Source organism: Ictidomys tridecemlineatus, chromosome 6 (genome assembly GCF_052094955.1).
Source record: "Ictidomys tridecemlineatus isolate mIctTri1 chromosome 6, mIctTri1.hap1, whole genome shotgun sequence".
Taxonomy (NCBI): Eukaryota; Metazoa; Chordata; class Mammalia; order Rodentia; family Sciuridae; genus Ictidomys; species Ictidomys tridecemlineatus.
The window spans coordinates 75745201-75747718 of record NC_135482.1 but is presented as its reverse complement, the minus strand read 5'-3'; the positions used below and the strand labels follow the sequence as shown (position 1 = coordinate 75747718).

Below are 2518 nucleotides of genomic sequence, written 5' to 3'. Positions count from 1 at the left end.
AAAATTATGGCATTTGCAGGTAAATGGATGGAGCTGGAGAATATCATGCAAAATGAAGTAAGCCAATCCCAAAAAACCAAGGGCCAAATGTGTTCTCTGATAAGTGAATGCTAATCCATAATGCAGAGGACATGGGAAAAATGGAGGAACTTTGATGGGGAAAAGGAAGGTAGGAGAGGGGAGAGATCATGGGTAGGATAGATGATGAACATGTATGACTGCACATATGGTGCACCGCTACATCGTGTACAGCCAGAGAAATGTAAAGTTGTGCTGCGGTTGTGTACAATGAATCAAAATGCATTCTGCTGCCATATATACCTAATTAAAATAAATTTTAAAAAATACTGTGCTTGAAAATACTGATTACCGAGGATGATTGAGTGCTAGGTGGTCAGACTCCCTGGTTTGGGTGTCTAGGCGGTGAAGTAGGACGGCCTGTCCCGGGTGGCACGTTGTCCCTCTCTAGCTAACTGCATTATAGGATGTCCCTCAGAAACCCGAGACCAAGAGCCTGGCTTGCTTCGTGAAGATGCGGCCCCCCAGCGTTTAGGCCACGCGTCTCAGCCCACTCCTCTGTTGCTGGAGAGCTCACAGGAGCAGCTGGGAGAAGCAGACCAGAGCCTTCTAGGGCTTTGTGCCCAGGGACCCACGGAGGATGAGCTGGCTCTTTCCCTTAACCAAGAGCGCGTCCTCCTCTGCTGCTGGGTCTCCTGGTGGCCTCACCAGCCTCCCAATATCAGAAGCAGCACTTCATCAAGTCCTTCTGGAACTCACACTCCATATAGCTAGAATACAGAAAGATGTGAAATGCAGGTTTCCATTCACTGTAAACAACCGATTAACATGAATATATTACTTCCTCCACAATTTCCTCAGGAAAAACCAGTGATGAGTGTTTATCCACCAATACGGCATCACTTAGTGGATAAACAAGGAGCGTATGTTACTTCTGCATTAGTAAGCAATTTTTACAACGCATTCGGATCTTGGGAAAATTTCTCAAAGTCTGTTGGGTGAGTTCTGGAGGAATCCCCCAGTTTTAGCTCCTGCTTCAGCAACATTTGCATACCTGTACATTAACTCAGGCGGATGCCTCTTTATGCTTCTCAGGGATTTCCATTTCTTCCTCCATATCCTCCACAAGAAGCTAAGAGGAATATTTCTTCTTCAACAAGTTATACCACAGCCAAGCCTGCTGCTCCTTCATTTGATGTTCTTTCAAGTCTGCCATTACATGTTCCCACAATGGACACTTCAGCACCAATAAGCCAGACGGTTTTGGTTATAAGATGCCAGATGTCCCTGATACATTTCCAGAACTCTCAGAATTAAGTTTATCACAACTCACAGATATGAATGAACAAGAGGAAGTATTACTAGAACAGTTCCTAGCTTTGCCTCAATTAAAACAAATTATTACAGACAAGGATGACTTAGTAAAAAGTATCAAGGAATTAGCAAGAAAAAAATCTCCTTTTGGAACCTAGTTTGGAAGCCAAAAGGCAAATTGTTTAGATAAGTATGAATTAATTACACAAGTGAAATCTACTTTTGAAAAGAAGATGCAAAGGTAGCATGAACTTAGAGCTGTAGTGCAAGTCTCTGCAGGCAAGATTGAAAGTAGCTGCACATGAAGCTGAAGAAGATATCTGTTAATATTGCTGAAGATTTCTTGGAGGGAAAAACTGAAATAGACAATTTTCTCAGTAGCTTCTTGGAAAAAAGAACAATTTGCCGCTGTAGAAGAGCCAAGGAAGAGAAACTTCAACAGGTGATAGCAATGCACAGCCAATTTCATACTCCACTATAGATTTTCCTAAAAACATGAACTGCCAAAAGAAAAATGAGACATGGAACTTAAGCACAATGTTTTATATTTATGACTTGCAAATTGGCATTCCATCACGGTGGCTGAATTCACAGATATACTATATAGAATGTATATAGAACTGAGACTGATTTTGTATAGATCAAAATAATTGCTATGGTCTTTGCTTTGAGAAAATTTTCCGCACTATTTGCACTAAAAATGTTGGTTTATTGTTGAAAACAATCATATGTTTAAGTTCTGCTATTCCTCTTATTACTGATTAAATACCTATGCATGTAATTTTAGCTAGTTTTCAGTACTTTATAAAACTAATTTAAATTTGTATTTTTAATTCAAATCTGCCTCAGTTCTTTATCAAGAGTGGTGTGTTATTTAGATTATTTTCCTCTCAACCTTTTTTTAAAGAAATTTTTAACTGTGGAAGACCTTTTTTTTTTCCTTTCTTTCTTTCTGTATGATAAAACTTTTCAAGGGCAATTTGTTTTTAAATATTCATAGTGTCAGGAAACACAGATATGCCAATGTGCCATCTCAAGTAACTTACTTTTAATACATACAATAAATTAAAAAAGTAAACCAGCTCTTCATATATTGTTTTATTTTTAAAACTAAAGATAACATTTAAGTTGCAATACAGTTAAATAAATATTTTATTTAAGAAAATTACTGGTTTCATTTAAACCA

The 2518-nt window shown here is 38.3% G+C and overlaps 1 pseudogene; it reads left to right on the top strand.

Moving 5' to 3' along the window:
- Positions 1-658: 658 nt before the first annotated feature.
- LOC101976277 (vacuolar protein sorting-associated protein 37A pseudogene) lies at positions 659-1826 on the top strand (annotated as a pseudogene).
- Positions 1827-2518: the final 692 nt, after the last annotated feature.